The 12454-nt window shown below is 42.3% G+C and overlaps 1 protein-coding gene across 7 annotated transcripts in view; it reads right to left on the minus strand.

Moving 5' to 3' along the window:
• The window catches only part of FOXP1 (forkhead box P1), a 494495-nt gene that overhangs the window by 272554 nt on the left and 209487 nt on the right, over window positions 1-12454 (minus strand). For 4 of the 7 annotated variants that reach the window (XM_084634567.1, XM_084634566.1, XM_084634560.1 and 1 more), the window contains one exon: window positions 12075-12140. The gene's annotated coding sequence lies outside the window, so the exon portion shown is untranslated. The remainder of the gene's footprint in view (window positions 1-12074; window positions 12141-12454) is intronic. The other 3 variants (XM_084634565.1, XM_084634564.1, XM_084634568.1) reach the window with 1 other exon arrangement.

The following is a 12454-nucleotide window of genomic DNA, read 5'->3' on the forward strand; positions in this document are numbered from 1 at the left end:
TTGTGGCACCAAGCACACAATACAGTAGTGGACTAAGTCGTCATGATCCGAATCAATCCGGAGGGAAACTTCAATGCATGCTGCCAATACAGATGAAATAATTTAGCTCTTTTAAATTTGTATCAGGCAGATAATAGCCTCAAAATTGTCAGGTTAAGAAGTTTATTTTAGTTAAAGATAAAGATTTAGCATTTTTCTGTCAAATGCCATATAAATAAATAAATAAATATTATTCAGGAAATACATCTTGAAGTTTCAATTTTTTTGTGGCTGTGGAAGTCTCCTATGGATGCTGCCATTTTCCTGCCAAGTGGCAGGAGGTTTACAAAATTAGAACAGGAAAAACTCATTCAGCATGGAAACCAATGGGAAAAGCTATGGATTGTGAAGACTAATTAAAAACATGTATTTCTAATGTATTCTATTGTTAGATGGCATTCAGGAATTTCAACTGAAAACAGACAGCATGCACCTCTGTAGATAATCGTCAGAGAGAAAAGCGAACACATTTCCTCCCTTAGGAAGGGGGAGTGTAATTCCAGTCTCTCTCTTTTCAGCCTGGCACTCTGAGATCACTGCTGGAATCTAGGCTGGTGATGAGCTCAGACTGCAGGCTGGTGGGTAGAGAAGTCAAACAACGGAGCTGAAGAAGTAGGGAAAGGGCAATAGCAGCGATTAGAGACACACCATTTCTCAGGGTCAGAGGAGACAGCAAAGTTGTGTAACTTCATCCAAAATTCCTATAAATTGTCTCACTCTTTAAAAAAGTCAATAAAAACAAAACACCATCACCTGAAAACCTGTCTACCCTACCTATAGTTCAAGCTCTTAAATGAAATGAGCACTCAAAATATAGCACTGAGTGTGCCATCAGCTCTAACAGCAAAAATGTCCAACTTCTTGTCTGTAAGCAAGAAAATGGCAGCCTGCACAGAATAGGTGATTTTTATTTCTCTCTCCCCTCTGTCCCCCCGCCCAAACACATACATTTTGTTCAAGAAAGAGCTTGTATGTGTTTTGATAAAAGTGTCATTCATTCTGAAATTTTAGCATATAAAACATTCGTTTTTCTTGGAAAAAAAACTACACAGTAAGGGTTGACCAGATTGAACATAAGAACAGCCACACAAGGTCAGACCAATGGGCCATCTAGCCCAGTACTGTCTTCCAACAGTGGCCAAGGCTAGGTACTTCAGAGGGAATGAACTAAACAGGCAATCTTTGAGTGATCCATCCCGTCGCGCATTCCCGTTTCTGGCAAACAGAGGCTAGGGACACCATCCCTGCCCATCCTGGCTAATAGCCATTGCGGGACCTATCCTCCACGAATTTATCTAGATCTTTTTTGAACCCTGTTGTAGTCTTGGCCTTCACAACATCTTCTAGCAAAGAGTTCCTCTGGCGAGTTCCCAATTCCCATATTTTAAAGGCCCGTGGACAAATTCCCTGGTGGTGTAAGTATACACAGTTCTATTGGTACCAGATGCAAAACAGAAGCCCTGACACACTGTGGTCTTCTACTACCCCAGCTGTTGTGAGCCCTGGCCTGTCAGGGCAGAGGCCTCCAATACCTACCCTCTGAGATTTGGCAGGTAGGGAAAAAAACTGACTTTCATATGAGCTGATGTGGATGAGTGTTTGGAAACCAGGTTTAATGGCACATAGCAGAGCTGTCTGTTTCAGGACACTATGTTGGGCATCATCACAAGAGGGATGAGCATTATCTGTGGAGTTACTAAGCTTAATATGCAATGGTTAAGGATGCTGTAAAGTTCCACATCGTTAAACATGGAGATTGAGAAGTCCGCCTGATTAGCCTGCAGACCTTGCCAGGGATGATCTGCAATTGCAGACCTCAAACTCCACAGGCAATCTGCATGTAACCTGAACATTTAGTAGCTTTTCTGAATAGGTACTATTCCCAGAGCATACAAACTCCAGGTAGTGTTACCATGAAGCTCTGTTCTTTAAGCCAAAACTACTTGGCTTAAGAAGCTTATAAACTTCACCAGTTATGTCCATGGTGAGTGTAATATCCTTGAATCAACTCTATTTATTTTACAAAACTAGAAGCTATACCATGTGTTTTTGTGACATTTCTAAGTTGCTTGAACTAGACAACTTAACTAAAAGACCTTACAAACTAGTGCACAGGATAAACCTACAGAATTTGTAATCCCATTGGAGCAATTCTATAAAAGCTATTGGGGTTTTTATAAACTCTGCAAAGTATTCATGGGGCGCTCAGAGATTCGAGTCTTTTACGGAATACATTCAAAATTAATTCCCCATACATATCCTAGACCTTGAAGGACAAATGACCAAAATAAATTCAGCAGCTCCTGGCCAAGTCATTTTTGAGCACCCAACTTTCAAAAAGAGAAAAAATAATGAGGCCAGATTCTGCTCTCAGGTGCACCAATGCAAATCAGAATAATTCCTTTAGCTTCAAAACACTTTGTCCAATTAATATCAAACTTTCCTTCAAAGTCTTACTCTGAGAGGATAAATGATTTTTTGAGACTGTTAAAGGAAAATCAATAGCAGACTTGTGGAATCTCACTCATGGTCTTACCCTATCTGTCTCATATAACTGACTTTGCAGACATACTTACCATTCTTACAACTTCTGTAAGACCTCTCACAGGGCTTATAATGTTCTCCAAACCAGAGCTCTCAGGGGTTCAAAATGTTCTTAACAAGCAAGTCCAAAATCAACCACCTACGCTCCTTTTAAAAAAAACAACCACCACCAACCAAGTACTCCTGGGCACCAGATTTCATTGAAATGTAAAACCAATTTGCGATTTCTGGGCCCATCAGTTTTTCAGATACATCTTCCAAAAGAACATATCTGGATACTTTTCAAAACTGCAAAATCCACCGAATATTTTTAAGCCCTCCAAATCAAAAACATATTGTCTATTTACAGGAGTCAAACCGAAACAAAGAACAGCAGCAGCACCACAAAATCCCCTAGCAGAAGAATAAGCACAAGACATTTTATACGAAAAGAACTTTGCAAGTGAGAGAGGGATCAGATAGGTACACCCAAAAAAAAAAAAAAAAAAGTCTTACCACCTAACCCATTGATTTATTTATAGGATTTGTACTATAGTGTTTTCCATTTTCAAAGACTGTTACCAATATTATCGAATTACCAATATTGCCTACACGTGAAAATTCCACTGCTGGAGCTGTTCTATTATCAGAAGCTACTGTACCTGTGCACATAATTCCCCCCTCCCCATAAGTGGGATAAACTAATCCTCAACATCCCGCGAATTAGGTACAACAGATAAAGATTCATACTATTGAAGTAGAAAGAGTAAAAACAGAGAATCCTCTAACCTTTTTAAAAAGGGCGTGTAGGAGGGCTGAGGAGGAGGAAGGCAGCCAATTTCTCTTTTGAAAAAAAAAAACTGATAAAAACAACTCACCAAATTTCAGCCAGAACAGATTCTGGAGACCAAATTATAAACTGATTATATTAATGATTTGTAATGGAAATGACGCCAGAGCCTTAGTTACAAATGTTCAAATGTTTGTGCTCCCAAAATAAAAAAGTAAACAGTGAGCTCAAAGTCAAATGACTATTTTGAGCAATTACGAAGAATTTGTACAAAGCACACTGAAAAAAAAAATACATGGGCATGAGAGGTGAGACACTCCCAACTTACAATTCACAGGTTTACAGGGAGGAATCCTTCCCAATTTAACATCCTGGATGTGGTGACTGACTGAAGCTTCGGCCATTAAAGGTAGAGAAATATGCCTTCACGTGTGGGAATCACAAATGTGGACAGGCAACCAGTGCCAAAGAAGTATTTTTTTAAAATGCCTTGGCTTTAATAGCTTGCAAATGAAGAGGGTGGTATTGTAACGACCACTGACGTCACGGATGTTGTAATGTTGCCACTGTAACATAACACTGCTACAATAAGCTAAAATAAATATGCCGGGAAGACATGCCTTGGTGTAAGGCAAAAGGCCACTCTGTCATTAAGAGGCGACCAAAGTGTGCCATACCTGACAAAATCTGGTTTCTGCAGTCATTTCCCGATCCAACTCAGGACCTTACTGCACAAAAGTGGGTACTGCACTGCATTCTTGGAGACAGGCTCCAATTTTTATAGTAGGGGTGCTGAAAGCCACTGAACAAAACTGTAAACTCTCTATATGATGGAAACCACTTCAAGCCAGGGGGTGCTGCTGCACCCTTAACACTGCTAATTCCAGCACCTTTGCGTAAGTGGTGTACCCAGTACCCATGTCCACCACAGAGCAACGACTGGCATGAGGGGTTAAAGAGAGTCCAACAGCCTCCGATGAAGGAGTAAGAATGTGCTCCAACTTTTCGTCCATGGACTTTTTTATTTTTCCCCAACTCTGTTTCCCAAGCCAGGTGGGCTTGCTAGGGGGCAGGTCTACACTTAAAAACACTGCGTCGGAGCAACTGCACCATTACAGCACTTAAGTAAAGACACTCCTACATTGACGGGAGAGTTTCTCCTGTCTGCATAGTTCATCCACCTCCCTCAGAGGCAGTCGCTACGTTAGCAAGAGAAGCTCTCCCATCAACATAGCGTTGTCTACTGTGGGGGAGAGGGGGAAAGAGACTAGGTCAGTATAACTACTTTGCTGAGGGTGTGGGTTTTTCACATCCCTGAGCAACGTAGTTATAAAGATATAGGTCTAGAGCAGTGGTTCCCAAACTTGCTCCGCCGCTTGTGCAGGGAAAGCCCCTGGCGGGCCAGGCCGCTTTGTTTACCTGCCACGTCCACAGGTTCGGCCGATCGCGGCTCCCAGTGGCCGTGGTTCGCCGCTCCAGGCCCATGGGAGCTGCTGGAAGCGGCAGCCAGTACGTCCCTCGGCACGCGCCGCTTCCAGCAGCTCCCATTGGCCAATCATCTTTCTGGATTTTTGATACATGCAACCACCTCTGATCACTGCAAATAATTTGAACCAATGATGAGCCCATCAAAGAGTATGCATTTCAGTCTTAACCTAGATACTGAAAAGTAACAGTGTGGCTAAAGATCAGAATAATAGTTTCTCAATCTAGAGGCACATGCTAACCACCAAGCCACGACGCTTCATTGTGTGGTTAATATTATAGATTTGAAATGGGATGATGGTAAATTGTAAGCATGGAGTAATACAAGCCACCACCTGGTAGATACTTGATAAGGGCTTAAATAAAATACATTAGAGAAGTGGAAGAAAGACTGTAGAATTAAATAAAGAACTCACTAAATCTTGCTCACTTTGTTCACTTGAGTAGCCCTGTTGAAGCCAAGAATGATTTTGCCCAAGAACAAAACATAGGAGGATCAGAACCTGTTACTTATTATCCTAAAAACGGAGAGACATGTTTTCCTACTAGACCACTTGCAACATTATTATATATAGCAGTAGTTTTCAACCTGTGGTCCACGGACCACCGGGGGTCCACAGACTATGTCTAAGATTTCCAAAGGGGTCCGCTCCTCCATTTGAAAATTTTTAAGGGCCCACAAATGAGAAAAATGTTGAAAACCGCTGATATATAGAGTAGTGGGGAGTGGGGTGGGCAAGGCCAAAAGTATGCAAACAAAACATGTTCTCACAGTTCTCCTGAGATCATTAATGCCAGCAGATAATAGTTTAGAGAGAACAACTCTGACAAATCTTTGAAGTCTTCAGTACAGCATTCCAACAGCTCATGCTAATGAGATTTGTTCAAAAACTTTTCCAAAATGCCTTCATTTATTTTATTAATCTTCCTGATCAAATGGCTTCAGAAAAATCACAGTTCTACCCATTTCTAGACTAAACTCCTTATGAAACTAGGTATAGATTTAAATTAGTATTTTGTTGTCAGAGGAGTGCACTGAGTCTGAGTTTGTCCATCCCACAACATGCAGATGTAACATAGCTTCTGTAACTATAGATTATAGAGATTCAGATAAACACTCTGAATTCCGCAGCATCTTTCATCTGAGGATCTCAAGTGCTTTACAATTACTAAATCTCACAATACGTCTAATGACATCAAGCAGGAGGTTGGTACACCCCATTTTAGGGATGGGCACACAAACCAGTCAAATTACTTCACCAAAGTCGCACAGTGAGCTAGCAGCAAATTTGAGACTAAAATCCAGGAGTACTAAATGCAAGTTTCCTGTGCTAACCACTAAAACGCACTGTTTTCCGACTTTTCACATTAAGCAGTATAGTGTATATAGGCACCAATCCCAAAAGTGGCCATCCTAGCACTGTGTATGTAAAAGAGAATCACTGGGAGGCTTTGTCATGTAATGATCAGAGCAAAATCACTGGGAATCAGGACTCCTGGCTTCTATTTTCAGCTCTCCCACTGGATTTTCAGCCTGACCGTAGTCACTTGACTTCTCTGCTTACTCATCGGTATACTCCTCGGTTTACTCATTTATAAATTGGTATGTACTAATACACTTATTCACTCACTCACTCTCTCTCACACATACGTGCACCCAGGGGTATTGTATCATTGCTGTTTCATAGTGAGATCCTTGAATGAAAGAAGCTAAGCACTAAAGGGAAGAATTACTCTTATAAATTCTAATATTTTTACTATCAAAGCCATCACTGGCCCCTATTGTTCTGTGCATTGGTCTCTCCCTGGCTGTGCAGCAGGTGGGAGCAGCCACTTCCATAACAGCCTATCCCCTTCCTACATTCCCACTGGGGGATTGGGGAGCCACACACAGGAAAGGGGAGAGCCAGGTCCATGAGTGTACTTGGCACATCATGTCCCCAAACCTGTAGCAACAAGGAGCAACCTTCTCAAAGTTAGCATATTTTGAGGCTGTCTTAAGTTTTGCATAGAGCCCTGATTATGGGAGCTCTGCAGACAGCTGCCAGCAGGGGAAACCAGAAGAGGGATGTATGGAAGTGTCACTGTGCCATGCCTTTGTTACATATTCGGTCAGGGAGTGGCTCTTCCCTGACCAAACAAGCTGGTGGGAACTCTAAGAGAGAAATCTCTGGCGTCCTACATGGGTTATTTTCCATAAAGAAAAATGGTGTGGCCTATTTTATCATGCAGTGGAGAGAAAAACCTTTTGGCTCATCTTTATGTCACACTTAAGGGGACAGAAAAAAAGTAGAGCAGCATTTACTTGTTCCGCCCTGTAGAGAAAAAATATAAGAGCACGAACTGAGCTCAGACCCAAAGATTAATTTGTTGATTGTCTCACTGGATCCTGAATTACAAGCAGCTACAGTTTTGTTATCAATATTTAATCACCATTTAACTCCGCCATGCATTAAGAGTTGAAATTTTAAACTAAGTGTAACTTTGCAAAATCCTTTTGTGTTGATTTTTTCTCGTTAGGGGTTTTCTAAAGGATACTATCTCTTCTATCTTGAAAGTCTGCATGTACCTTTTGTTATCAATAATGTACAACTTTAGTAACATGTTTTTGTACTTTCCAATTTTGCAGCATGCAAGCTATCCCTGACTTACAATGCCCACTGAATTTGTTTGATTACCAAAAATGCCTTTACGTAACATTTAAACAAATGACTACTGCAAAAAAACTAACATTATTGAGCATATTTCTCTATAAATACATTTCCCTCCTCCCCTTATGGAAAAAAAATCAATATTTTAATTCTGATTCTCACTTTGAAGAAAACTGACTCTGGTTTGTAAAGCAATTTAATTAGACATTATGATTAACAATGTTAAATAAAGGAGAATACAAACATCTGAATGCTGAAGGTTTAACCATCAAAACCCCTTACTATGTTTATTCAGTTATTTTTGTCACTGTGCATTCTTCAGAGCTCACACAAAAAATACTTGGAGCTAAAAAATCTACTGCATCACCCTTGTCCTCTCATCCGACTTTGTATGCCTGAGACCAGATTTCCATGCAGTTCTGGGAAGCAGAGGACCATACAACTGTTGCTGAAGAAGTGAAGAGCATTGCTTTGTGAATGCACTGAGCCACTTTATCTACTAACACAGAAGATGGGATTCACCTGAAATTCAGTAATCAAGCAGTTGAGCTCAATTTCAAATCAACCAAACCCTTAACTCTTCTTATCTCAGGGACACCACTCTAATTAGGACTCCGTTACCATTTCCATTATGAACTCCTTTTACCATGGTTTATTATCTTTGCAGCGTCGACTCCCACCACACTGAAACTCGATCTGCAGCTTCTCAGCCCAGGGTGTCAATTGTTTTGTATTTATTTTATATTTGGTAAAAAGAGAGACCAGTTTTGCCGTCACTGAAATCACCGTGTAAAGTCATGCCATTGGCGTCAATGGGAGCCGGACAGGATCCATAATTGGCCACGGAAACAAGTCTTGGCATTTCAGAACAACTCTGCATGCTGTTAAATTGCGTGTTCTGCCGTGCATTTTGGCAACATCACCTTCTCATGATCGGTCCACCACTGCGGCGGGCTGGTCCCTGGATTGGGAATAGGTTGACACCAGCCATTGCTGCAGGGGCCGCATGCGGAGCCTTGCGTGGAGGACCACATATGTGCAAGCTGCCACGCGGCCTAGCTGGTGCAGGCACACCCTGGTCGTTGTCAGGGGAAACACGGACACTTCCGCAATAAGGTCTATCAGGGCCTGAAACCTGACCAATGGTAGGAACGCTGTCGCCCGGGTCGAGTCGAGCACGGCCCCAATGAATTCTATCCTTTGAACTGGAACTCACATGGACTTTTTGCGGTTGACCAGGAGTCCCAAGGAGCAGCACATGGCTTGTAGTACAGGAATGTTGTGTTGGACCTGAGCCTTGTAGTTGCCTTTGACCAGCCAATTGTCAAGGGAGGGGTAAATCTGGATACCCTGACGCCTGAGGTAGGCTGTAACTACCTCCATGCACTTGGTAAATACCCTTGGTGCTGCAGGCGGGCCAAACTGAAAGACTGCAAACTGGTAGTGGGATGAACTAACTGTAAAACGGAGAAAGCATCTGTGTCCTGGGAAGATCTCTATGTGAAAGTATGCGTCTTTCAGGTAGAGGACAGAATACCAGTCTCCCGGATCCAGGGAGGGGATAATGGAGGCCAGAGAGACCATGAGAAACTTTAGCTTCCTTAGGTAGCTATTGAGGTCTAAAAGGTCCAGGATGGGACGCAGCCCATCCTTGGCTTTTGGGATCAGAAAATACCAAGAACAGAAACCTTTGTTCCGGTAAGGAGGCGGGACCTCCTCCACCCTCTCCAGCTGTAAGAGCCCCTGAACCTCCTGTTCGAGAACAGAAGGGTCCCTGAAGCTGATGAAGGCTCACCTCTGTATTCAGGCTTCCAGGCAAGGAACAGGGTGGGTTGCATCATTCGACATGAGCTGAAGCCCAACTTCCTGACAGGGGAGATGAGCTGCCCAGCGCAGGTCTTAGCTCGCCCCCAGCCCTGTCCTTCCCCTTGCGGGGAGTAGGAGACCATCCTCCACCGGCTTTCAACTTCTTGGCCAGGGCCATGGATGGGGATCAGTGCTGGCTTGTCGGCGTGTGGCACTATACACTGATGCAGTGGTGCTGGGTGCCGAGTTGGTCCTTTGCTCTAGGACCAGAGCGAGTGCTGACTCCATCAGGAGCGCTTGGAGTCTGAACTCAAGCTCTTAGTCCTAGGTTCAAAGGACTTGCAAATTTGACACTTATCACTTATGTGCCCTTCACCAAGGCACCTGAGATAGCTACTATGTGGATTGCTCACTGGCATGGGCCATTTACAGTAATCAGAGGGCTTAAAGCCTGGGGACCAGGGCATGCCTCGTCCCCTAGCTAAGTCCCCGATGGGACTAACAAAACTCTAAACTACTGCTAAAGGCTAACTAACTCAACTACTAACTATGTACACTAACTTTACAAGAACTTTAGTTCGTACAAACGAAGCCTAAGCAATGCTAGTAAGAGCAGCGAACGGTCCGTGCACCGTCACTGGCAGCAAGAAGGAACTGAGGGTGGGGGGAGTCGGCCCATGTGGGGGCCACTCCAGAGGACACCAGAGCCACTCCCCTACGGATACTGTTGAGGGAAAAACTTCTGGCACTGGTGCATGTGGCGAGCACACACACCTAATGTGGAACAGACATGAGCAAGCACTCGAAGAAGTGGTAGATTCTCCAAGATGTCTTCAAATCAAGTCTAGATGCTTTTCTGGAAGATGTGTAACAAGCTGCGCTTTAGTCAAAACACAAGTTACTGGGCTTAATACCTGGGGGAACTGGATTAAATGTAATCATCTGTGATATACAGGAGGTCAGACTAGATCATCTAATGGTCCCTTCTGGCCTTATACATTACGATTCTGACTCATCGAAGCTACTCAGTATTACATGATGCATGCAAGAGGACAAGCCCAAGCATGTGTTGTATCATAGCTACCGTAACACAAAGTATCCTTGCTTTTGCAGAGATGTAGGTCAGAAACTTCAGGTTAGTTTAAAACATTGTTTTGTACTGCAAATAGTATTCCTAAACTCACGTATATCATGTAATAGGATGTCCACATATTGCAGCATTAAGCTCTTCTTTACAAGCATACGGTAAAGCATGAGGGGGTCTGATGTATCCCAGTGTGCGAAGTTTTTCGTTATGCATCAGGCCAATTTAAATCAAACCAAAAGGAGAAACAAAACAGCTATATGCCTTGGACTGTGATCTTATCAGGGCAGGGTCTGTCCCTTCTCGAATGTCTGAAAAATACCTAAGACATCCGAGGCACCCCTTAAGCAAACAATAATAATATCCACATTCCAAGGAAAGGCATACCGTGTTGCTGACATAAACCACAGGAACAGCCATAGATTGCAATATTCACTTGAACTCCATGAATTTCATCCTGTCTGAATAGATTTTTTTTTGGCAACAAAGAGCTAAAGAACCCATTATCCATAAATCTATTTTAAGTTGAAACAGAAGAGAATGCGTTGAGATTTTTTTCCTTAACATGTTTTTTTAAAAAATAAATAAATAAAAATAGCTCTAATTCTTTGATATATTTAATCATTCTGTAAAATTCTAAATTTAAAATGAAATCATCATTTTATATTCAAAGAAGGTCAAGAGAACAGCACTGACATCACAGTGAACGGCAGCCACTGCTTAACGGTTACATCAGTGTCGCTTGTTGCTATGGTGCTTAACCGACTATTAATTTCTGAAAGAAGGTGATTATAAAGCAGCCATATGAACCTCAGTCAGATGACACCACTTCAATACCAAACACTGACATGCGTTACTCCTGTCTTCTGCAAGTTAATTTTATGAATCACTACTTTTGTGATGTTAATATTCCTTTCTAACTTTAAACTTACAAAAGTCAACAAAAAGAAAGGCAAGGAGTTAAGGTAGAAGTGAAGGATTTTCATATTTTTTTAAAGAAAGAACGCTTTCAGGGAGCTGATTTGTTTTGTTTTCTTTTAGATATGCCCCAAAAGACCAAAAAGCATGCATTTTAACTGTTACAAGGATAAGTAGTAGTAACTAGATTAAGAGCCAAATTCTGCTCTTACGCTGCTGTGTTAGCCCAAATCAAAGCAGCCATAATGCCAATTTGACCATCCCTTGGGATTCATCTTATATAAATGGAGTCTTCAGCTGGCTAGGAGACAATAGCATCTCTGACACCACTCAGTGCGGAAGGAGTGGGGCATCTTTGAGAGAGAGGGTATGACATGATCCCCAGCTGCAGGGAGAGCCAGTTGGATAATAGACAGCCAACATAAATTAGAGAAGACTGCTCTCATTTAGACTGAGGACAAGATTGGTGGCCAAATGGCCCCAGAGGCAGCTGGACGTGAGCCAAAAGGGCCACCTTTGTGCTTCTTTCCCTAAGTTTCAACAGAGGGTCTAACTCATTGGTTTAGTTGGGAGATGAACACGGTTTAAGTTAGGGCAGAATATGGTTAGAAAAGTGTGTTAGAGCCCAATCCTACAGTCCTTACTCACGCAAGCATTCCCATTTAAATCCAGGGGCTACTTCCGCAAGTAAGAAATATGCATGGGTTTTGCAGGATTGGGCCCATATATAGGCAGGTCAGTCTATACAAACTAAGTGCAAAATGGTATTTGTATTTACCTACTTTAGTTGCTTCTGCAAAGCAATCTTCAGTTCCAGCCACCCAAAAAGGTCACTCTTCTTACCCTGGAGACAAAGAGGATACCACAATGTCATTGGCAGATCAGTGCTAGCGACAACATCTGAAGCATTTTCTTTGTTACCACATTAGCAAGTACAAACATAAATAAAACAACAAATGAATTCAATTGTGTTTAATGGTGAATGACTTTCAGAGAGAGTTAATAAAAACAATAAAGTCACAGGACTGCTGCTTATCAGTACCAGCCAGCGTGAGGCTCTTCGGTTCAACAAGAACAATGTGGCGTTTGGGGGGAGGGAAGGGGGGCAGAGGAAAAAAATCCCTGAAGATGAGACACCTTTGTTCTCTACCATAAACT

The sequence above is a fragment of the Lepidochelys olivacea genome (assembly GCF_965140295.1).
Source record: "Lepidochelys olivacea isolate rLepOli2 genome assembly, chromosome: 7".
In the NCBI taxonomy this organism is placed as follows: Eukaryota; Metazoa; Chordata; order Testudines; family Cheloniidae; genus Lepidochelys; species Lepidochelys olivacea.